This window comes from Typopeltis vanoorti, chromosome 9, assembly GCF_054136105.1.
Source record: "Typopeltis vanoorti isolate ZY-2024b chromosome 9, IOZ_Tvanoo_1.0, whole genome shotgun sequence".
In the NCBI taxonomy this organism is placed as follows: Eukaryota; Metazoa; Arthropoda; class Arachnida; order Uropygi; family Thelyphonidae; genus Typopeltis; species Typopeltis vanoorti.
The window spans coordinates 127,245,229-127,271,429 of record NC_143557.1 but is presented as its reverse complement, the minus strand read 5'-3'; the positions used below and the strand labels follow the sequence as shown (position 1 = coordinate 127,271,429).

General features: G+C 34.9%; 1 long non-coding RNA gene across 2 annotated transcripts in view; it reads right to left on the bottom strand.

Moving 5' to 3' along the window:
• Positions 1–6,972: 6,972 nt before the first annotated feature.
• LOC150103519 (uncharacterized) overlaps positions 6,973–26,201 on the bottom strand; it is a 31,899-nt gene continuing 12,670 nt past the window's right edge. The window contains exons 1-3 of one of the 2 annotated variants that reach the window (XR_016548855.1): positions 9,281–9,503; positions 7,732–7,962; positions 6,973–7,187 (exon numbers count right to left, since the gene is read on the bottom strand). This is a non-coding gene — a long non-coding RNA (uncharacterized LOC150103519). Of the gene's footprint in view, positions 7,188–7,731; positions 7,963–9,280; positions 9,504–26,201 lie in introns of those variants that run through there. The other variant, XR_016548856.1, reaches the window with a different exon arrangement.

The window sequence follows — 26,201 nt, the reverse complement described above, 5'->3', positions numbered from 1 at the left end:
AATTACATAAAAACGCTGTCATTTTATCACTCCTTCCTCTAACTTTTATATATTTTATGAAATAGGCCTTTATTTTTATTTTTCTAATCAAATCACTTCATTCTGATGTTGAATTTTGTTTTATCAATCCGGCTTCCAAATACACCAAATTGTCTTCGTATAGTCGCCTTTTACAAATATTCTTCCCCAAAGCATCTTGATTGAATGTTGCTGGTCTCCAACTTTAGAACTGTATCATTCCCCCCCCCTCCCCCCCTTCGGAATGGATGAGTGTGTCACTTTTTAGTATTGCTTGCTTTGATTTACTCGTCTTCTGTATAAATGTATGATTTATACATTTAACGCACTAAATGCATAATTTTGAAATTATCTTTACCAATTAAATGACGCAGAAATTCATGTTATTGTTCTTACAGTATAAAAATTTTGGAACTGAATTCTTTGTACAGTTATAAACTATCTCTTCAATTGCTAAATAAGTGTACTATATCTAAGACAGTGGTTTTTAACCTTTACGAAGTCACGGAACACTTTTGATTATAAGAAAAATTTGAGGAACATCAAAAGCATTAGGGTCATAAAACTAACAATAAAAATATGCATGGGCTTGCCTTTTATAAAAATGGAAACCTATTTTAATGGGTTACTTGAGCTTTTCGGCTTTTGCAGATTTCAGCAATATCAGTTTCAGCAATATCTAATATGTGATATAGCTACCCTCATTTCTTTGTCTGTATTAGTAAGTCATTCATGCTTTTTAGTTTTTATATTGCACACTAAAATAAGATGGAAAACCATCTTATTTTAGTGTGCAAAAGCAAAGATTCGTACTTGGCTTCCAGAGATATGCAAAGTTTTTTTTAAAAAAAAGGAGTGCTTTTAAAAGGTCTTGACTTGATGTAATTACCATATTTACAACTTGTAAATATGGTAATTACATCAAGGATGTAATTACCATATGTGAAGGATGTGAAGGATGTCATGTGACATCTTTCACCCGCGGAACACTTTTAACCAATTCACGGAACACAAGTGTTCCGGGGAACACCAGTTAAGAACCACTGATTTAAGACAAAATTTTAATTATTATTATTATTATTATTTAAACTTAAATAATTATTTAGTTTAAATTTATTTGCAATTTGGTTTAAAATTTATTGAAAAACGTTTATTCTCATTTGTATGGATCGCACATTATACTTTATGGTTTCTTCATTAATTAATCACATCAGCTGTACATTATTTTCTTCCTTTTTCTGTTAAATTTCATCAAATATTTCTTTCTCTGAATACGTTCATGTCTTTCGTTTTTCCATTATTATTTTTTAATCAATTAATTCCATCATTATTGTCATTCTAACTTCTTTTACGATTTTATTCTCTTTTTCATTTATTGTTTTAATATGATTCTGTTATATTATCATTTCTTTCATATTTTGCCTTTTATCCGCAAGTGGACCAAGGGATAGATAAGTCGAAGACACTGCTGTGACGAGTTTTCTTTTCTTTTCTTTTTCTTTTTTTTTTTTTTTGTTCGCAAACAAGCTATCTTGAGCACTTTACCAAGATCTTATCCATAATGCCTTCGTTATGGATAAGAAATTAAAAAACTTGAGTATTATTTTTTAATCCAGCATATTTTCTCCGAAGTACAGATTTTCTCAATTTATTTGTGAAATTCCCCTCTTCTGTATTTTCCAGTTCTGTTCAATCAGAAAGGGCTTCTTTACAAGAACGTATTTCATTCTTGAACAGATTTCTCACGTTAGTGAATGGTTGCAATCGCCTAAAAGAAAATCTGGATAATTATAAAAAAAAAAATAAATAAGTAAAATAAATAAAGAAAAATAAAGAAAGTCCGTGCTGGGTTAAAGAGAATCGGATGACCATCGGTAGTCATTAATCCGTGATATTCTGGGAACTATTTCAGATCAACAGATGCTCTTTGTTTTAAAAGAACAAACACTTTCTTAAGAATATTATAAGAATTTCCCAATAGAATTAGTGACGAAGTAGGGTGATATATATAAAACAACTTTTAAGATTCTCGATTGTTCAACTCAGCGGTTTCGCAAAATCAGCATTTATTCATTTCCTTTCAACATTTTACATTTTCGTCATTTCTCAGATATTTCTATAATTTCTAAATTCTATCTTTCAACCATGCAAATGAAGTCGTAGAAGCTTGCGGAGAGTGAGCAAGTTTTGAGTCAAGTATTCAGTTAACCAATAATTCTTTTATTTCTTCGGAGTTTACCTTTGTATGTTTTCAAGATATATTTTAATAGGATGAAAATTACATTGAAGTTAGCTTGATCATTTTTTTTTTTTTTTAGAATTAATAAAGAAATCGATGTTATTTAATAATGAAAAGCAGCACAATGTGCTTAAAAAGAGAAAGAACTAATCACGCTTTTGGGGTCGAGGATATCTGGTGAACGTCGTTGGTTCGTAACACTGTTGAAAGATAAGTCATATTTTTCAATTATTTTGATTAATAATACTATGATCAGATCCGGCACTCTCAAACTTCGCGTCCTTCCCTTACATGCTGCTTCAGCAGTTAACTCTCAGCAGATGCATAAATTCCATTTTGTTGCCTTCCTATGACTATTCCTTCTCTCAATCTATGTCCCCATAGTTGAAATCCCCATAATAATTACTCGACCTGCACTCGTGATAATATGCTAGCGCATGTCATTTACATTCTCGTATATACCCACTGTATTATGGCAGCAGCCAATTGCCAATTTCGTCCTGTTGGCCTTTATCTCACACCAGATGGCCTCAAACGAACTTGCTCCTGCATTTCTGTCTCCATGATGTACTTCTCTTTTGACTTCAATTCATCCGCTGTTATTAAAACCCACCCCTCCCCTCCTTTCCCCATCTTGTTCTTTCTGTCCTCTCCGAAAATACTATATCTTTTGCATTCTTTTCCTATGACTATATCATCTTCGGTCAACCAAGTCTCACTGATGCCTATCACGGCCGGTTTTATCAATAGGCGAACCTAGGCAATCGCTTAGGGGCGCTAACTAAATATCCACATGTGTAGGTGTACGTGCGCTTGTGTATGACAAAATATATATGTAATAAACATACATAGAGAGAGACAATGTATAGGGACGCCTAAATGTTCTTTGCCTAGGGGCATCAGATACTCTCGGATCGGCCCTGATGCCTATAACTTTTGACCAACCAATGCCAAAAACTGCTCACCCTTATTTCGATTACTTCTGGCACTAGTGTACATAAACTGCAACACCCCTTAATCCCACACCCTTCTTTACACTTTGTGTTGCTTAGCCCATTAAAATTAAGAGCTCGGGTTGATACATTTGGCATCACGTGACCACTCTCCCACTTACTACTGTCAAGGTTGCCTGGACCGCTGCTAACCTACATCCCCCCCTTTAAATATTCTACTTCCCCCCTATAAACATTCTATTGGCACTTCTAGCCTGGCTCCCACTGATGAGACCTCAATAAAGGTCGAAACCGGTCTGGGTAGTGGCCCCTTGCCTTTAATACAAAGCATCATACATCTCCTCCAGGAGATGTGCTTTGCATTAAGGGTAAATATTAAGATTAGTGATCAGAGCTTATTCTACTTTTACGATGAGTTGCCTTGGTCTTGCACTACGTGCAGGGTCAGCTAGACTTGCAATACTTTGCAGGCGCAAACGTGACTTGTTTGTCTGTTTGCTTACTTGGGAAATGGAGTACCAGGTTTAAAATAGCTTGGTATCGTTAACATATATATATATATATCAAATGTCTTGAGAAAGTACTGTTCTGTGAGAGTACTTTCTGAGGCTACAAAATCTCATGAGGAGATATAAATGTAGAAAGTATTTTACCTTGGGTATAATAAATGTTAACGATAGCAAGCTTGTAGAAAAATACTTATAAGCTCTGTATTACTAAAATCTTGGTACTTCTAACCTGGCTCCCACTGATGAGACCTCAATAAAGGTCGAAACCGGTCTGGTCTGGGTAGCGGCCTCATGCCTTTAATACAAAACATCATACATCTCCTCCAGGAGATGTATGATGCTTTAATATTTATTATACCCAAGGTAAAATACTTTCTACATATATTTCTACATATATGTATACAGGGTGTCCCAAAATTCACGCAAGATTTAAATTTAACGCCATTTGTGCGGTAAAGTGTTGCCAACGAGAAAAAAAAGACAGCGTGACAGCTGACAGTTCAGGGTTATTAAAAATGGAGCGCTACACGAAAGATCAACGCATTTTCATTGTTGAGCAATATTTTAAAAATAATGAAGGTTTGGCAGCAACAGTTTCGCAACTTTCGTACAAAATATGGTCGGAATAGTGATTTAACTTCATCAACTGTGAAAAGATTAATTAAAAAATTCAAGGAAACTGGATCAATTAGTCATCTTATACACTCTGGCCGTCCTTCAACAAGTCGTTCAACAGAAAACATTGAAGCAGTTCGTGAGAGTGTTGCTGAGTCCAGGAACATTAATTCGGCACCGTGGTCTTGAATTGGGCATTTCGAGAAGCTCTCTACAGCGTATTCTCACAAAAGATTTGCATCTTTATGCTTACAAAGTTCAATTGACTCAAGAACTGAAGCCTACTGACCACACACAGCGAAGAGAGTTCGTTGAATGGATTATGGAACAACAAGTGGATGCTTATTTTTCGAACAAAATCATCTTCAGCGATGAAGCTCATTTTCATCTTGATGGTTTCGTTAATCGACAAAACTGTCGCATTTGGGGTTCAGAAAATCCACGAGAGATTGTTGAGAAACAAATGCATCCACAACGTGTCACTGTTTGGTGCTGATTTTGGGCTGGAGGCATCATCGGTCCATTCTTCTTCGAAAATGTGGCTGGTAAGGCAATAACAGTTAATGGTGCTCGCTATCGCGACATGATAATCCAGTTTTTTGTGTCTAAATTGCAAGATATGGATGTGGACGACATGTGGTTTCAACAAGACGGTGCCACATGCCATACAGCCCGAGAAACAATTCAATTACTGCATGAGTCATTTCCTGGTCGTGTAATTTCCCATTCTGGTGATCAGAATTGGCCGCCCAGATCATGTGACTTAACGCCGTTGGACTTTTTTCTTTGGGGTTTTTTGAAGTCTAAGGTTTATGCCTACAAGCCCACAACCACCCACGCCTTGAAGGAGGAAATTGAGCGCTGTATCAACGAAATTTAGCCACATTTATGCAAAACGGTCATGGAAAATTTCGACAAAAGAGTGCGTATGTGCCAGCAAAGCCGTGGAGGCCATTTACCCGATATGCTATTCCATGTATAACCCTATATTGTATACTTTATGAATCAATAAGAAATTACAATTTTTAATTAAACACCTGTGTTTTCTATCAAAATTACTTCTTGCGTGAATTTTGGGACACCCTGTATTTCCTAAACTCTCCAGGTTGATGATTTAACTGCATTGCCTATTCTTTGCTGTTTTATGTATGTATGTGCTCTGTCTATAATTCCAGCTAAAGTTCGTAAATAATTAATGGACTTTGTATCTTTTTAAGGTCTCTCCGTCACTTCCAAATTCTGGTTATGGAATATTAAATCATTTTTTGTTTTAGTAATTGCTGCATACTTTGCAATGCTTTTCCAAAAAATGTAATCATCAGAGCAGTTGATTATATTATGCTTAAGGTTTTTTTTTTTTTTTTTTTTTGTCTGTGTTTTTGTGTGTTACTTTTAACTGCGCTTTCAATTAAATAAAATAAAATAAACCTTGGAAATGAGATATTTTATTCTCATACTGGTGTGTTTGTGTGATCGATGAAACGCATGATAATGATTGATCATCATCTTCCCCATTCCCAGTCCAATCTATCTGTTTCCAGGCTATTTAAATTTCTGTAAGAGTCGCTGCATTTCGACTACTTATATTCTTAACGTTTTCTATCCATTTCCTTCTACGTCTTCGCGACAGTATTTTTCCTTCCTGCATTTTGGAGAATTTCAGGAAACCTGTTAGCAGATTACAGTGACCTTCGATTGGAAAAGACCTGGGTTCGATTCTCGTCGTGACGAGGGGAATTCTCATATGGGCTTTTTCAATTGAAGGTGAGTTAGCCGATCTCATAGGTCAGTAGCAGCGTTTTGTTCCCCCCGGAACCTCGGATTTTTCATCCCGCGTACAGACAGATCAGCCTTAGAACACACGCAATTTACAGACAAAAATACTGTTGTTGGTGATGATGGACGGTAGATAGCGTTGATGGTAGTAGTGTCGTATTGGAGAGTTAAGTAGTAGTAGAGAGGGTGAGTGCCGTACCGCAATGAGTCCTTGGACGCCTCGGAAGTGTCACGTAATACTGCTACTTATAATAATAATAAGTAATCGAATGTTTGAACCTGTTTCATTTTCTTCAGTCTAATTCTTCTCCATCTCTCTATTGCTATTATTTTGGTTTTACTAAAATTTTTATTATTTATTTTATTCATTTATTATTTTTTAAAATTTATTTTATTTATTTATTATTTTAAATTATATATATATATATATATTATTTATTTATTTATTATTTAATTTTATAATTATTATATATATATATATTTATTATTATTATTATTATTATTATTTTTTTTATTTATTTATTTTTTATTTATCTGTAAAGTGGGAATCCCTGTGACATTGGCGACTGGTATTTCAGAAATTTCTACTGCTACAAATTTTATTGTTAATAAAATTTGTAGTATTTTATACTGGAGGATGATTCCAATAGCTAAAATATTATAGCATACTATCGCGCTTTAATATTGCCGAAGATCCCTTTTGTTGCTAGTAGAGGGAGACTGTATCGCTTCTTGTATATATATATATATTTTTTTTATAATATTATATTAACTAATTTGTTTCGGTCATAGCTATCGATTAGAATCCTAAGAATGTGTTCATAAAATTAAAAAATAATGTACGAGACGAATTAGATTTTTTTTTTAAGTATTTATTTTTGAAAAAAGCACATAGAAATTGACAATCGCAAACAAAATAAAATACAAGCTTTTCCTTTTAACATTCGAGTTAGAACTAAAAGTTAAGCCTATTTTCTAGAATGCTTGTGAAACAGAAGACAAAAGACCCTGGGGTTTAAAAGACGAATATTATCAATTCATTTCGATTGCCGTAATCTTGGTCTATGCCGATAGAATCTGAAAGATAGAAAGAATCTGATATATAAAAATCTTTAATGCTATTTATTAAATGAAAACAAAACAAACATTCAGTATACAAGTTTGTTTTGTTTTCAAAACAAACAAACAATTTTTGGGTCAACTTTCATATACACTCTATTGGAGAATGGCAAGTAGACGTTTAGGGTATTGGTTATGGAAGATAACCATCTGATAAAATTGACAGTCGCTATGGTAAGATTTTTCCGCATTTTTAAGGACATTTGGACAACATAATCTTCTGAGCTATCAAAGAAGAGCTAGCATTTACAGTATGTTGGAATCGCTAGTTAGGGAACGGTCAAGCGTGTTGGGAGGACAGAGGGGATCGACAAGAAATCTCGCTAATCTTCCAGTAACTGCACTTTTACCACTAATACTATCCAAAACACACACACACACACACCTTACTAATTCAGCTAAACGAAACAAAGTTACTAACTAATATTCTCATATTAGTATCTTGACCAACATTTCCGATTCTTTAACTGATATGAAAGAAGTAACACATTCGTAAACTTACCTTTTTCTAATGCTATCCGATTCATGTTCTTTCGTTAACTTTGCCGGCTTACTACCACCATTGGTGATGCATGGGTGCAGCGTATGCTCGCATGTGGTGCCAGGGCATAGCATAAGGCATGTGGCCCCACATAGCGGGGTATATGGTCATCTTCTCCTCCACTTTCTCCTCTTTCTTTTCTTCTTGAGCAAAACTTGCCGTCAAGACCATGGCAAACAGAGCGAAGAACAGCTGAAATAGTACATACATAGCCATTAAAAGTGTAAGTTAAGTTGGATCTTTACGCTGAGCTATAAGAACCCAATTTAATAGTAAGATACATAAAATAAGCTGGTCTATTTAATCCCTAAACATGCACCTCGTTGGACAATGCACGTGATTAACTGATAGAAGTATTCTGAACTTATAATCTTAGTTGTTTCGGCAGTAATTCCAATTAACTGAGTCCCATGGAGAATGGGAACTATTCCTCTTTTAAAAATATTAATAAAATATTAATTAATTGCATAAATATCAATTTATGTAACTGCTGGAAACACACTTTATATTCTTAAAATCAGGGAAGAATTCTCCATGCTTGCTGCAAGCTCATTAATTGAGAAAGATATTTCTCTCTCTCTCTCTCTCTCTCTCTCTCTCTCTCTCTCTATATATATATATATATATATATATATATATATATATATATATATATTTATTTATTTATTTATTATAGATATATATTTATAGACTTTTAGACTTATAGATTTATAGACTTTATATATATATATTTATTTGTTAATAAATGCATGCATTTATAAGCATTCCATTTAGGCTTTTATTTTTGTAGACAGAAGACGTTTTAAGCTTGCGCGGCAATAATTGAGCTCTGCGTTGTGTATCGAAGGCCGATGCTTGCTCGTCTAGTCAAAGCCACCTTGGCTTGCTCGGTTGTAGGAGCTTCTAGGTCCTCGCAGCAGCGCTGTGATTTCATGCTCGCGCATAGCCATTTCACTTCGTCTCGCTCTGTTGCTTAAACACAGGCCATACGCAATCAAAGTAGCTCTAGCCAGTGAGCTTCAGTTAGCCTTTACAAGTGTGCGTGTTGCTTGGGAAAATTAAGTTACAACCAACTTTTTATGACGATGTTATTGATCAGTTCATAAAGAAGAACCGTAGGGTAGAATTTGTATTCAAGTAGCTAAATTGAAAAAGATAGAATATCATTTGTAAAATAAATGTTGTATTAGTATGATTAAATGTACATAAATTTTTAAATATATAGTTTTAAATGGTCAGTAATTCATTATTCCGCTAATCAGACTTCAATCCTACCTCTCACTCCCTGAATAATAACAAGAGCAAGCGTGAATTTCAAGACCAGCATTCGTCCCTGCTTAAAATCATTTTAACAACGAATACGGTATATTTTTAACTTCTGGTCTACTTCTTACTAGGCCAGAATTTCCTTTAGATGTGCAATTATTAAGAACTCATTTCGCTATTTAAACACTAGTTAGAATTATTCTATGAAGCAAATACAGTTTGATTCAATTCAAAAGATACTTACCAAGGTCTTCATGGCGATTTGAATGATTCTAAAGATGAGTAAGACGACTAATATCTACAAAGCGTTTCCTGAAATGATTATGCGTTTCCTAAAACTTTTATAGTAGAGTGTCATCTCAATTATGATTCTGTAAGGGTGGAGCTGAGGAAATTATCCACGTGTGAAGAATTAAAAAAAAAATGTGGGTGCAGTAAAAAATCCCGAAGAGGTCTCATCTGCATTTCAAGGTTGTCTTTTCTTCAAGGATGGAAGATGATCTGTTGTTAAAGAGTTGGACGCCAGACATTTGTAACCTTGATATCTATCTGTCTTGATTCATAGCGACTTCTACGAAATCTTAACTATTCGTTATGCATGAGCACATATATGAATTATATATTACTTAATTAATTACACATTCATGTAGTGGTTGTGACTCCTTTTCTGTTATTTTGCTTTGGCTCATCGAAAGTGTTCTTTCGAAAGTGATAAGGCCTACTAGATGTTTTCGTTCGTCGATGTGTGTGTGTGTGTGTGTGTGTGTGTGTGTGTGTGTGTGTGTGTGTGTGTGTGTGTGTGTGTGTGTGTGTGTGTGTGTGTGTGTGTGTGTGTGTGTGTGTGAGAGAGAGAGAGAGAGAGAGAGAGAGATGTATTAGGAAGATATCAAATGACTGGAATCGATTATATTTCTCAATATTACAACGAACACATCGCTACAAGTTTCAGCAAGGATCGTAGATACAAACAGCCAGCAATTTTTGCATCCCCTTCTTTGTTGCCAAGTCCTAATGGAAAACTGAACTTCGTTTTATAAATAAATATATGAGGAAACTTCATATAAATGCAATATTAAACTTGGGATTGGAGACTTACTTAAATGTGTGGAGCAAATTTCGGTAATAAACATGGGAACTTATTCAAGAAAGATAGTTATAGGTTTGATTCTAAGGTTGCAGATTACAAGATTTTTTTTAGACCTTTTTTTAGCACCCCCCCACCGTCAAGTTAGTGAATCTTTGACTCAAGCAAGTAAGGTTTTTCTCTGTTTCGGAAATTTAGGTTTGTAACCCGGCAAATAAAAATCGACCATAGAAGTCACGGTATTTCAGAAAATAATCGAAGATAGTGGAGTTTACTTGTAGACTTACACGCAACCGGGCTACTTCCTCCAATTGGTGTTCCTAACTCTAAATGATATTATTACTGTGCGAAACCGTGCGTGCATTCGCCATTGCATACAGACATTTATAACTTGAATTCGATGTAGTTTCTGGAAAAAATTTTCAATGAATGGGAAAATACTAATTTTTATTGAATTAACTTATTTTTAGAACAGTGACGCTATTTTGTTTTTTTTTTATTAATATTATGTACCGTAGGTTTTCATGATTAAAATATTTTTCAGCAATGGATTATCGTTATAATTCTTTTCTGATAATTTTGTATGAAAGGTTTATCTATTATGAAAAGTTATATATATATATATAAAACAATTAAGCCTCCGCAGCTCAGTCAGTACACACGAAGCCTTTTGGTCGGAAAGACCTGGGTTCGATTCGACGACAGGTGAGTTAGCTGATCTCATACGGTATTAGGATTTTTTTTTTTCGCCCGGGAACTCGGGTTTTTCGTCCCCCAGAATAGGCAAACCGGCCATTGAACACACGCATTCGTAGGATACATCGGAAGGTACGTGGCCAGCCAATTTACAGTAGCAGTTAAATATAGAAAAATCCTCGACACCGCAAGGAAGGAATAATAAGAAGGAATATACATAACAATTTACGCTATTTGTGAGGGAGGGTGATTTAATTGAAACACGAATTGTTGAAAGGTGCGTACCAGATAAATAACTAGAATATATTCAATAGTTGAAGAAGGGAAATATGTAAGGAAAAGAGGCAGAGATTATTACTGGAAATTGTATAAAAGTGGAGTATGAGAATATTATAGTCCTTATAAGGACTGGCTTAAAGGGGCGAAGCAAGAATGCTTTTCATCTTCCCCGTTATCTGTAGTGGACAGTGTAGGGATAAGGTGTTATTGAGCTATTAAATTAAAGCTCTGATCATGGCAGGAGGGTAACAGCAATAGCCGAGCCTCAGTTAGAACTTCATTGGCTACAGCATTGCCATCCATTACCCTCCAAGGGTATTGGATTGAATGTATCCATCCGTCTTCAAGTATGAGAATAAGGCATACATTTTTAGTTTTATATATTTTTAACACGGTATACAGAGTGGTGTAAGTGGAATACGTTGCTGATTGAGGTGTTCAGCACAGATCTTAATCATGTTAGATCACTTCCTTAGAAACTAGTGATATTCTCCACTCAAAAGTTTAAACTGCAAGCGTCAGCGGAATACACCAAAAGAGTAGTCAGGACCATTCTTAGAACTAAACTGAATGGCTTGAACACATTTCGAGCAATGAATTCCTGGGACTATACCAGTGATCCGATGCACGCACGGCTAGCATAGTATATTAGGAAAAAAAAAGTCTTGGCCAAACTGTACCACTAAATTCGAAAATTAATGACTATACATCATGCATAGTCATTAATTTCTATGATTACGAAATTTGCGCGCGCGCGCGCGCGCACACACACACACACACACACACACACGCACACACACACACACACACACACACGCACACACACACACACACACTGTAGTTGGCATCGAAATAATGTTTTAGCAAAGCTGCATAGTGGCATAAATGTTTTGTATATATATATATATATACAATAAATACATATAGAATATATACCAAGTTATTATTATTATTATTATTATTATTATTAATTATTATTATTAATTATCATTATTATTAAATTAATACGTTTCATAAATTCAATTCAGCTAATTAATTGTGAGTTTAAAAAAGCAAAGTACATTTTCTAGCATAAAATATATTTTTATTTTATTTTTGAATATAGGTATGTGTGTTTTGTTTCCTTTTGCAAAAAATGTAAAGTTAAGACATTTAGTATTTCGTGCACGAAGGCTAGTTAATACTTATAAATCAACGGTACGAAGCAGATGAACCTTGAGAAATATATGAAATCATTCCCGTTAGCTATCTTCAGAAATCTGCCAGTGATCAAATCATTTCTATGAAAACATCTTAGCCCTTTCCTCGGTTTCAGGGGCGTGGTCTTTCAAGGTCTAGGAATAGGAAAGCATACTATTTACTCGAAGGAGACCTTGAGAAAATTTTAAAGGCCCCCAGAACCAGACCTGAAGATGCCTCTTTGACTATTCATGATAATGATTCGTTTATGTCTGGAAGCGCAAAGACCCTTTGGGGCCGGTGAAAAAGAAATATGAAATATGTTGCTTAGATCCACAGTATTTACTCACATTTACCTGCTGGCATGTACTGATCACAAATAACAAAATAATAATAATAAAAAGAATGGACAAATCTGTTTTTGTTTCTAGAGAAAGCAATAATCAAAGAAAATACACACATCGGGATTAAGGAAGATTAGATTAATTTAGCATAATATTATTCTAATACTCTATTATTTCTGGGGTGTTGCTGAATAATGGTAATTATTATTAAGGCTTATTGTAAGTTTTGAATAGTTAAGCGATCAGTTAAATAAGTAACCAAAGGAGGTGCTATGGATATTATTTTTGACTGTTCTTTTTCTTATTATTACGGATTTATTTTTAATGAGAGTTATTGTAGAAACTTGGAATGGAATCCAGCACTCCCTGTGCGTGAGTTATGTACACAAGTCGCTCACCCCAGCTGCATGTCCCTGTTGTTTATGTTCACTGAATCAACAACTCTAACATCATTGATAATCATAGAAATATCAGCCTTTGAACTGCAGATATAAAAAATCTCCAATAAAAATACAAGAAAATATGAAACATACAAGAAAATGATTGGAGAAAACAATCGAGGCATCAATACAAACATCAGCGATACACACCATCACTTACAGACATCTAAACCTGATCTGCTATTCCTAACAGAACCCCAGTTGGCATAATTCAAGACCACAACCCACTTCAACTGTCACAAGTACATCCAGAAAAAAAGGAGGGACAAGTGCATTTGAAAAGTCTCATGTCCCTTGCCAAAGGCTTTTCACCCTGAAATCCTCTCCCGTTTTTGATCTGCTCTAGTCCAAGGTTTTCTTACCTCTCTTTATAGCCTTCACTTTCAGCCTTATCTCCCCCCCCAACATTGATAACCATGCTGCCTTTTTTGACTACATGCACTAAAATTGATTTCATACAAACTAATTAGTCAGATTGTATCGCTAGAGGACTTTAATATTCATAACACAAACTGGCTTCCTTGCTCCAACTTCACAGATCAAGCAAGAAAAAGAGCAGGATAATTTGCCATCACTCATGACTTATCATATATATACAGTTAACCTACCAACCAGAAGAACAGCCAACACTCATCATTCTTTCAACACTCTGACCTCCTTTCTTAATTAACTCTCCTTCCAAATACACTGAGGATGTCTGCTCTCCCCTTGCCAACTCAAATCATAATCATATTCAAGTCTCCTTCTCTACAGTTCATCCTCCTCGGAGCCATTCTTAGCCTCGTTCTCTATGGAATTGCAACTGTGCAAACTGAAATGACCTCCAGAATTCTTGTATTTTTATGAGTTTTTTTTCCCCATGGCTAGATTACTGATTTTGCTCTACAGATAGAACTTGTAACAGAAATAATATTCACGAAAAAAAAAAGCCTTCATTCGCCAAACCCCCGACCTGCATCCAAATCCTAATTCTCAAGAAATGTGCCTCTGCAGCCCAGGATAAAAATGCAGCTATGTTCAATGGCTTAAATTAAAAACTCCTCATTCAGCTTACACAGTAACTAGAAACAAGGTGTAAAAATTTATCAACGAATCCCAAAAGAACTTCATAAGAATGAAATGCAATAAACTTGCCTGCGACTCAGCTGTCAGTCGAGTCTTCTGGTCCCCAACTAAAGCTGGTACGCGTAAATTCTGCTGTTCACTGTTTCCATCTCTCTCTCTCTCTCTCTCTCTCTCTCTCTTGCATCCTGATTGCACCATGGTAGCTTCACCCAAGGAAAATACGAACCTCTTGGCATCAGTGTTTTTATTCCAACGTTTGCTTCAACGACCAAAGCAAATCACTCCCCGCACTGCTACAGATTTTCCACTGCATGCCTCTCCTGAACTTTCGCCGGAAGAACCTCAGGAAAACCATGATTAATGTCGATACTAACAAGGCTCTTGGGCCAGATGGTATTCCTCCAGCTGTGCTCAAAACGTGTGATCCAAAATTAGCACCTGTCCTGCATCGCCTATATAAGTGATCATATTTTACTGGCATCTATCTAACAGTATGGAAGCAGGCCCACATCCAATCTGTATTAAAAAATAGAATGAAATCAGCAATGTAACTATCGTCCCATTGTTGCTACCTCAATACGTTCAAAATGGTGGAAAAGGTTATCAACAATCAGCTTCTTCGCTAACTGGAAACTTATTTAATTAACGATCACCAATAGGATTCCGTCATTCTCGCTCTACAGACCCCCTCGCCAATCTCACTCACTCAAGATTTGGAGAAACCCACGTTGTCGTTCCTCATATTTCAAAGGCATTCAACCGTGTCTGGCATCCAGCCTCTTGAACAAGCTACCATCTTATGGCCTGCGCTCTGTAATTGAATTGCCAGCTTCTTCACTAGTCGGTCATTGCGCGTCATGGAGGATGGCTTACTCTCATTAGACTTCTCTATGAATGCTGGAGTACCTGGGGTTCTTACCTTCCCCATGCACTTCCTCCTTTAAATCAACGACATTCTCTCTCTCTATGGCTTCAAATCCTGTTCCAAGGTTTGCTGTTGAAAGTAGTCTTCATTTCTCTTCCTCATTCGAGAAGCCCCACAAATGATAGAAACCTCAAAATCTTCCATAAATAGTGCCTTAAACACTGATCTATTCAATATCCTCAAATGAGAGTGAAAATAATTTAGTGAATTTTAAAGCCATAAAACTCAGGACTGCCTTATTACCCGCAAGAAAGATCTTACTTCGCTCATTCATTCATCAATCCCTCTGTCTTTAGAAAATGTTCCAGTTTCATTTCAAGATCAGGTTTCTCTTCTTCAGCTGACTGTCACATCCAGTTTATCCTGGCACAAACATATTACTACCTTTTTCCTTAGTTGCCCACACGTGATACCGTAGTGTTATAGGTCCTGTGACCTTTCATGTATGAAGTTATCATAAAAATATTAGTAGTTTCAAAGTCCATGAAAGGAAAATAGTAGTAAATAAATTATTTGATGATAATATGTAATTACTGCTGTTAAACATGTTTTGTAGTACATTAGTGTCATCAGTATCGTGAGTAGGCAAGATGTTCGAAGATTATTTTCCACTTGGTTAGACTATAATAAATTTAGTTTAATCCTTTATCCAAGTGTAAGCAAACAAAGTTTGCCCCTGAAGTATCTTCAGGACTGAAGCAACTCGTAGTAAAGGTGGACCAAGCTCTCATCACTCCTTGTCTCAGTATCTCCCATAATGCAAAGCATATCTCCTTGCGAACATGTATAATGCTATGCATTAAGGGAAGGGCCACTACCCAGACAGGTTTTTTCGACCTTTATTGTGGTCTCGTCAGTGGGAGCCAGACCCAGAAGTGGTGATACTAAGGCAGAAGCAATGGAGAGGTCATCACTTCTGGGTGTGGCTCCCACTGACGAGACCTCAATAAAGGTAGAAATAAAGGTTGAAACCAGTCTGCGTAGTAACTCTTCTCTTAATGCATAGCATTATACATGTCCACAAGGAGATGTGCTTTGCATTATGGGAGATACTGACACAAGGAGTGATGAGAGCTTGGTCCACCTTTACTACGAGTTGCCTCAGTCCTGAAGATACTTTAGGCGCAAACTTTGTTTGCTTACACTTGGATAAAGGATTAAACTAAATTTATGCGAGTAGGCAATTTTTTTTTTTTTTTTTTGGTTAGCCTAGTGGCTTTGCGCTTCGCAACCATATGCATGGGAAAGGAGTATCCTAGGTTCGATTCCCGTCGCTGACGTGAGGAGCTTAAGGATCTTCCTCAGCCATAGCCAAGTTAGATGGTCTTGAGCGTGGACAGCAGGCTTTTTCCCCCAGTTTATCTGGGTTTTTCATCTCACAAGAAGGCAAACCGGCCCTGTGAACACACACGGATCTACAGTCATAAATATTTCACCCCAATGAGGGGGCTCAACTAGGGACTGGGAAGAAAAGGTAGGAAACTCCATACGAATAAATAAATAAATTTTCTATTTTTATTAATTTTTCATATTCTTCTATATCTTTAAAACCTGCTCTAGATCTGGAGACCAAACATGGAAATTTATGAAGCGACTTTACGCCTTCAAAAGTGATCGATGGTCACAAACTGAGCGATGAAATTCATCTCTCGCCTAAAAGCAATAATAAACATCCGTGACTATGGTGGAATTCAAATCCGCAGGCTGTTGGTTGGAGAGTGGACACCCTAACCAATCTGCAAACCAGGCTGACAAGGGAGAAGTTATGAATGTGAAACCTGATGCAAGTTATTCTATTCAAAGCTGAGAATTTAGGACGATAATGACATGTTTCAATTGTTTCTAAGCGGTGTTAGCAACTATACAGCTGAAACGTTGGTATTTTGGAATGTTTTTCTACTGGTTTTATCCTCAATTACTTTTTTAAGTGACTTCCACAAATAAAAGTATGTAAACCTACAGTACAGTAGGCAGTGGTTTGGGAAGGGAAGGATTTATTTTATATTTTTATAGTTTGAAGTGCTGTTTCAGCAACATATTATACGAAAGTTATTCTCTTTAATCAATAAACGAAATGATTAAAGTACTGCATATAGCGAATGATATTTTAATCATTATTTCTATACTTACTACCAACAAAAACAAATTCATTTTCTAAGGTTCTTTCTAACAATAAAATCGTACCCTCTGTAGAAGTTTTATTTATTTGTATAGCTGTAGGAATTCGCTATATTGTAATATATGCTGTTGTACATTAATATGAATATTAGATATACATCGTATTCTGAAACGTATTAGACACATACCTCGGATAAACACAAGCAAAGAAGGATCAAGGAAAAAAAAAAGTGTTCAGAAAACATCTGAAATGTCATTAAAAGTCGGTATGGATAGTAACAGACCTCCGGGAATTTTGGAGTTGTTTGATTGGCTGATGTCATGTGAGTAACTACGCATCTGTCTTACAGTAGAACCATTGGAACTTCTTTCAAAGTACATCGTAGCTGAGGTTTTAAAAAAAATGATTTAGAAAAAAACAGAGGAGGAAATAGCAGTTTATTTGGTCTTGTCAAGGTCGTGGTAGCAGAAAAAAAAAGATACAATAAATTGACAGTTAGAAGTCACGAAACCTCAACAGTACAATTCTGCGATGGCTAATAAATAACTACAAAAAACCGAAACAACTATTTCGACAGACAAGCACGTCCACAGCCTTGACTTTAATGTCGACTGCAGCTGAGTGTAAAATTTTGGGGAAGGAACATTGATAATCGTTCTTGGACTCTGGAATAATGAAAATAGACATGAGGAATCAGGCGTCCTAATCAGACTGATTACTTTAAACGGAACTCTCAAATTCTGCTGTTTGCCTTTTCTTGTCAAAATTTCCTAGACAGTTTCTCCAGACTACCTAATCTTGTCTATCAAGGTAACAAGGGGAACAACAAGAGATTTAACTTTCGAGGGTGGAATTATTAAAATAAATAAAGTGAATCAATATCTTGAAGCTCTAGTTCCAAAATAAGAGTAGTGTTTCAATTTTCCTTTTTTTTTTTTTAGAGAACTGCAGTGTGACTTATTAATGCAAATTATTATTTAATTTTTTAATTATTTCTAACTGAACAAATTATTTAATGTTAAACTATCTATAGCCAAACATTAAATTAATAATTTTATTTAAAGTCAATCTCATAGTGATATGCAGTACTTTGAATTATATTAGCTTTATTTCGTGTTCAACATCTTGCATTGCTAAATACATAAATAATAAAATACATTACTTATTTTAATCTCCAAATGGAGTAGACGAAGCGGTTTTATTCCTGTTTAACTTTTGGAGACGGAAGGGGCATTCATTCTTCAACCATACAAAATAACAGATAGGTGGTCTACACTATCAATGATTTAAATGGCATCCGGTGAAGAGAGTACAGCAGACAACTGCAGCCATCTCATGATTGATAACCCTAATGGAATATATTATTGTTTGAAACAGCGTGAATTCTGAGGTCGATCAGATGTGGCATCAAAAACCTGTTTCCAGGATAAAACTCTACTTGTCCGTGCTTGATGTACTTCGCACACATATTAAAGCAATTGATTCACAAGTGTGTAAACGTCTGGCACGATTGGATCCAAAGTCATTTTCTTAACATGTTATCCCCCAAAACTCCAGATGAGATTTCGAATCGTATCATTATTTATGTGGATAACAGTGAGGGTTCTTAGAAACTAAAAACATTTCTGTTTTGCTACCAGAACGTAGATTTTCAATGTATGGATGTTGTAAACATTACTGTAAGAAGTATTCCACGCATGCTCTCGATGTAATGTTCACACACTTAAGATGAATTCTGCCAGTTATTAATATCCTTATTAAACTATTTTAACAGTACTGAGTCCTCCCAATACTCTTTCTACTAATGTGTATATTAATGAATAGTTTTTTTTTTTTAGAAAAAGATTACGATAAAACAGATTGGCAGGTGATAATTCGTTTATAAACTTTGAAAAATATAAAAGGAGTTAGAAAAAAGATATAAGATTAAATTATTTATGTATTTATTTATTTCACTCGTTGTTGTTTATCAGAATGTGACAAACACGGAAATGGAAAAGCGATGAATGAATTTGTTCGGTTCTCTTACATACTGTTATTTCCTTCTTGAACTAAAATGATCTAATAGCATAATCAAAGTTTTTTTTATTGGAAGAGGAAACCATTTAATTGATGATTATAATGATAGTATTTTCTTAATGGAGGAAAGTGACTAACATCTTGACTTCTCTGGCATGTCACTGATATGATAGATCAAAGATGTGACATAAACAATGCATGGGTGTGGCCTTTGGGTATAAACCAAGTTCAGGTTTACTACATTCTTATTTTTAATAAAAAATATTTTTAATAAAAAATATGGGGACGTATTTGATGGAATCTCATGAAATTTGGTGTTTAAAACGTCTAGAAAATATGTGAGTCATCAATTTTGGTTTCAACAAAGCTATTTTAATGGCCACATTTGTCCTTTTTTATGGTAGTAGACATATAAGTTTGTTACTAAAATATAGAGCTGATCCATTTGGGATAAGTAATATACTAAAATAGAAGATATTATGGATCCATCCATATTTTATAACCAAATATGGATGAAACTTCAATAGGACGCAAGTAGTGCAATCCAAGGCAACTCGAGTGCCGACTGTTATATTCTCATAAGCTCTCTGGTAAATTTCGATACTCTTTTAAGTTTCTTTTGACAATTTGTTATAAAATAGTCATGGATCCATAATATTCTCCATTTTAGTATACATTTTATTTTGCGTAATTGCTGTTTCCTCTTCCAATAAAAAAGCTTTGATTATGCCATTAGATCATTGTAGTTCAATGATCTAATGGCATAAATTTCAACACACTTCAACAGTCCAAGTCTATTTCCAGACACTTACTATTTGATGTTCTAATAGTATTCATTAATTTAATTTTAAAAATCATCATATAATTTTTAAAGTCCAATTAGAATGGTTAGAGCGTGTGCTAAGGCAAATCTTCGGGACAGGTTTACAGTACTTTGACCTTCTATTGCAAAGAAGAGATAAAGAAAATAAGCACAAAGAAATAAAAAGAAAACATTTGTATTTCCTGCAAGCCAAAGTTTTCCTTATTATTTGTTCGTTCCCACTACTGAAACTGGAATTGCGAAGTTGAGACTCAATAAAGAAATAAAAACACCAACATGTTTTACAATCTCCTTCCATTATCAGTGAAATGTACGGAAGTTTGAGGGCACAGAAGATTTCGCGAAGAATGGCGAAATCTTTATTTCCTCATCTATAAGAAACTGCATTCCAAAAATATAAAAACTGGTCAGGGACTTTTTTCCTTTCCTGGAGTTTCTGTCCCATTCGTTTCTGATAGCGTCATTTGGGACATTTTTTTTTTTCTTTCATTATCTTTACACAAATGTGAAGAAATGTCTTACAACAGCAGACGATAAAGAAACCCACACATTTAGAAAATCGGAAGCCTGATTTATGTCAAGTATTAAATTAATATTTAAATGCAATGAAAAGCTAATAAAGATCGAACTTGAAGCAGTTCATTAATTTTCCCTTCAATTAGTTGCATATATCGCATATATGAATAAAAAGTAACCAAGGCACCATTACTAACAAACATTACCATATTGCTACTAAATAACACTATATTAGTATTATTTATTTATAAATAAACTAAATTATTTCATTTAATAATAATATGAAATAATTAACAGTAAAGATCCTTAGAGCAATAAGAAAATCGGAAGTGGGTCCTTTGGGTTGAAAAATATATTTTCATCATGCCGTTAGAGTATTGGCTTTTTTTTTTTTAATCCTATTTATTATGCAGATTGGCGGCATAAAACTGACTATAGTGCACTGATAACTCCTGGTAACCCTCAGGGATGCCATGAAACAATAATAATAAAAAAAGAAAGGCATATTAATATTGACCGATCATATTAAGATTTATTTTAAACATATAAACACTATCTGATAAGCGAAAAAAGAAACCATTGTCTTTGTTATAATAGATAATTTAAAATATACACCCTCTGTCCAAAAAGAAACCGAACTTCTTCGAAAATAGAAGAAACTAGTGGCGCCACCTGGCGTATCTTTTTGTTGTCGAAAGCGGCAACCTTCATTAGTGTTGTGTCAACTGTTTATGACATTTCTTTCATTAGAAGCCGAGTTATAGTGCCAAGAGTGACAGCGTGTTTTGACGAACGGTCGGAAAATGAGTTTCAAACAGACAGCTGCAATTAACTTTTGCGTTAAACTTGCTAAACGTTCTACCGAAAAGCATCAAATGTTTCAAAAAGCATAGTGATGAATGCTTATCCCGTACTCAAGTTTACGAGTGGTTTAAGCAATTTCAAAGTGGTCGTGAGACGCTTGAGGACGACGAAAAGCCGGGCAGTCCAAAAACTGGACTGAGCGAAGTTAACACGAAAAAAGTGCGTGATTTCATCAAAGAAAACCCGAAATCGTTCGTGAGATTGATTAGAGATGAATTGGAAATCCAAAATCAACTGTGCACAACATTTTGACCGAGAGTTTGGGCCTTCGTAAATTGAATACGCGATTTGTTCCCCCACAAGTTGACCGACGACCAAAAAATGTATCGAATTGAACACTGCAAGAACTTCATTAAAATCGCTAGTAAGGACTCAGACTTCCTTGAAACGATCGTTACTGGTAACGAAACGTGGTGTTTTGAGTATGAGCCCGAAACAAAGCGCCAGAGTGCTGAGTGGAGACCACTAGAAGAGGGGCACCGAAAAAAAGTCGCTTGAAGAAGTCAAAAGTAAAGACAATGCTGATTTGTTTCTACTGTTCCAAGGGCATTATCCACAAAGAATTCGTTCCGCCTGGCCAAACGGTCAATGGCGAGTTTTACCTCGAAGTTTTGAAGCGATTGATAGCAAGAATTCGTCGCATACTGCATAAATATCGTGACGACCGACCGTTCGTCAAAACACACTGTCACTATAACTCGCCTTCTAATGAAACAAATGTCATAAACACTTGAAACAACATTAATGATGGTTGTCACTTTCGACAACCAAAAGATACGACAAGTAGCGCCACTAGTTTCTTGTATTTTCGAAAAGTTCGGTTTCTTTTTGGACAGAGGGTGTATATAAAAATAATAGACATATTTCATCATAATCCATTCATTTGTCGTCCGTTGAGATCCTTAATTACGGGTTTTAAAACTCAAAAATATATTTAAATTTATTTGTTACATATTTAAAAAATACGCACGTGTCATTTAAAAAAATACAACCGTTAAGTCCAATTACTTTGTTGTATTGCACTGTATTTTCGAATCGAAATCTTTATCTCACCCACGAACAGTTGTAAGTCCGTAGCACTTTATTACCATGACTGAGCTAAGGGATACCGACAGAACTCTTATAAGCCACTTCAAGTATTCTCAAACCCTCGGCGATTGTTATAAAGCAGCGATTTTCAACCAGTGTACCGCGATACATTGGTGTGCCACGAGAGTCTTCTCTCGTGTCGTAATTTCGTAATTTGCGCATTTATTTATTCGTGTCTGGTCTTCCCTCTTCTTGTGTGTGTAAATCAATCAAAATAACGCCTATTTTTTTGCCAGATCATCAAAAAAATTAAAAGAATATATCTTCAGTGTGCCGTAGAATTTTAATAATTAGTCTAGGTGTGTCGTATTATGGAAAAGGTTGAAAATCACTGTTATAAAGGAATGAAAAGTTATCAAAAATATGGTATATGCATGATAATCTAGAATATACTTAACACAGATGGAAAAATAATATACATAGCTCCTAATGTTACACGAGGTATTGTGAGTTGAATTCAGAGTCGGATAATAGGAATTTGTACTTAAATAATAAATCAAATAAATCATCTAACATATTTTTGTACTCCGAAAGTGGGTTACCCGTCTTATTCTTACTTGCAACATTCCTGTATAAAACGACTGGTATTAAAATAAGAAATCAAATTTATTATTATTCATCCAACATAAAAAACTCCTATATCAGTATCTGCGAATCCCTACTCAGATACGGTATAACAGTCTATGCAAACACATCAAACAGCTACCTAGCAAAATTAGAAATATTACACGGGAAAATTGTGACAATAGTAATTTGGACACCTTACATGCAACAGCAATATGACACCTTATATACAATGCAAACGATACAGCAATAATATCTATCCATAATAACGCAAGCATAGCCCAATCAAATATGCAACATGATATAAATCTGATCGTAGACCGGCTCACGAAAAACTCCATACACCTAAACTCAGAAAAGACAAAATTAATGATATTCAGAAATCCACTGACGCGACCAGTTGATAACAAATATATAACCATCCAACACCCTCTTTCCAACATAAAAAACACACAGAACAGCAAAACCACTACAATCACTCAGGTTGAAACAATACGATACCTTGGAATTTACCTCGATGCAGATATGAACTGGAATAGTCACATAAACCATCTACAGAACAAACTCCGAACAATAAATGGAAAACACTACAGGTTAAAAGACATAGTTCCCATACGCCTAAAAACACTAATATACAAAGCACTATGCCAAAATATACTAAGATACGCTATAACAACGTATGCTTTCTGTGCACCCTACAAATTAAATAGATTAATGTCGCTACAGTACAAAATGATAAAATTGATCTTTTGGGAACAAAGAGAGAATAACGACCTTATAAACATTGCAATGTCAGAACACAAAATACTGACAGCAAAACATTTATGTCACTATGCAGTTTTGCTAAAACATTATTTCGATGCCAACTACAGGACAGTCAGAAATACATACCGTATAACAAGACCTCAGACTACTAATTATATCACATATAAATACAATAATCACTACGGAAAGGGCAAGCGAAACTTCTACATCCCAGACATGATAAACAAATTACCTTTTGAATACAGAAACCTTACAAACTATAATAGCCTGATAAGAGCTCTAAGGACATACTATGAACAAGAACCACGCACCCAAAATACCATACAAACTTAATGATGAAACACAATATATTCGTTCAGGCTTCCAGTTCAGCGACGCATCAATACATTCCAAGTTATTGTGTGTGTGTGTGTGCGCGTGCGCGCGAATTTCTCAATCATAGATTTCGCAGCTTCCCAACACAGCAAAAAAAAAAAAAACAATAAATAATAACCAACTGGTGTCATCCTCAGATAAGCTTACACATAAGCTTCGAGGATGAAAGCAGAGAGATTAGTTCCCATCCAAGATGAATCATATGTAACCAAATGCATGTAATGTATGTATCACATGAAAACCAATATATGTAATGTAAGTATCATATGTAAACAAAGGTAAACAAAAATGGATATTATATATAATGGATATAATAGAGTGTAAAATTGCAAAGAAACATCTGTAATAATCATCATTATGAATATTATAATAATTTACGTTGTAAACAGTTATTGTTATTATTATTATTTAAAAAAAACTTTATGTACGAGAAAGTATTTGTTATGCATAATTGTGTTCATATAATGTGTGTAATTTATCTGAAAAATAATAAAATGTTAAAAAAAAATTCACACAATTGATACACAGTCAAAACAAGATATTATTTAAACAGTTTGACTGGTGATACAGAGCAATTCAGATTCTGTCCAAGAATCTAAGAACAGTCTGTCAGGTAGCGTCGTAAAATATGGACTGTTCCAAGTAATGCTGTTTTTTGGAGATCATGTGGGATCATTTCGTTGATGTTTAATGCTGTAAATAGCTGGAGGACAGTTTTTTTTTTTTTTTTTTTTGAAATTGCACCAAGTGCAACGATAACTATTGGAATGAAATATTGAAAAATATTGAAATGTGTTTAAGCCACAGCTGGCCAACTTCGATTGCCAGTTCTCGATATTTTGTAATTTTTTCCCAGTTCTTTGTTGTTAATGTTCTTATCACTGAGTACTGCGATATCGATAATCCAAACCTGTCGATGTGCGATAATTGTGATGCCAGGGCTGTTGTGTTCCAAATGCCGATCAGTTTGTATTCGAAAATCCCCAAGAATTTTTGCTGTTTCGTTTTCCAATATTGTCTCTATTTTATGCTGCCACCAGTTATCAGAAGTAGGAAAGCCACATTATTATTATTATTATTATTATTATTATTATTATTATCATCATCATCATCATCATCATCATCATCATCATTACACGTGCTTTTATTATACGCCAGGAGAGACTAGTGTGCAAGTAGGGAGTCATACCTTCACAGCAGGACATCCCACTGCTTACAATCGCTTCCTACTAACGAATAAAAACGGACAATAGGTCATCACCTCTAAGGGCAAGCTGATACGCTCAATACTAAACTTTCCACAAGTTCCCTTTTGTGTATTCAATTTAAACATTTTTTTTAAAAAAATTATTTATTGCTCATTATTCTTATTTCTGTATACATCTTTACAGACAAAAGAACAACATACCAACATACTACACTAAAATTAAATAATAATCATACCTACACTTTTATCATATTATCTAATTCTATCTTAAAGTTACATAAATTAATCGCTTATAATCCATTGCTGATCGCCATTCTCGTATTTTCAATCCTAACAATAAATAAACGAACTTCGTATACCTGTTCTATCTTGTTCATTATCACTTTATTATCATCAAATTACAACTAATTACAAGTTTCTACTGAAAAAAACACAAGTAACATTACGACAACGTATGAGTATTAACATTAACGCGTAGAATATGGAAATAACTGTGATTTGTCAGGATACAATTTTAGAACTTTGATTTAATTAAATACTGTTTCATTGATGCTACTGGTAGTAATGTACGCACAATAATATCAACAATATCAGAAAAGAGATAATTGAAAAAAAAAAAAAATAAATAAATCAGACACCCATCCTAAACAAGGAAACGAAATCTATCATAAAAGTGATTCTTTCCAAGGGCAGCTTCTTGCCAATATTTGAGATCTTTTTTTTTTTTTTGATGAGGCAAGTATAGACCGGTTAGCCTTGTGGGCGACACCCTCTACACACCAGCTGGTAATGGAGAAACGGAGACACACCCT